The following is a 277-nucleotide window of genomic DNA, read 5'->3' on the forward strand; positions in this document are numbered from 1 at the left end:
TGGTCTTGAACTCCTGACCTCAGGTGATCCACCCGCCTCGGCCTCCCAAAGTTCTGGGATGACAGGCGTGAGCCACCGCGCCCGGCCCCAATGCCATTTCCTATTTGGCTCTTAGGAAAGGCAAACAGGACATTTAAAACTGGGAGTAACCATAGTAGAATGAGTACACACAGACTTTGAGCCAGAATGCCGGGGTTCAAATCCCAGCTTCACCACTTATTAGCTGTGTGACCTTGGGCAAGCCCCTTAAACTCTCTGTAGAACAGGGAATGGCAAG

This window comes from Mandrillus leucophaeus, unplaced genomic scaffold, assembly GCF_000951045.1.
Source record: "Mandrillus leucophaeus isolate KB7577 unplaced genomic scaffold, Mleu.le_1.0 Scaffold6, whole genome shotgun sequence".
In the NCBI taxonomy this organism is placed as follows: Eukaryota; Metazoa; Chordata; class Mammalia; order Primates; family Cercopithecidae; genus Mandrillus; species Mandrillus leucophaeus.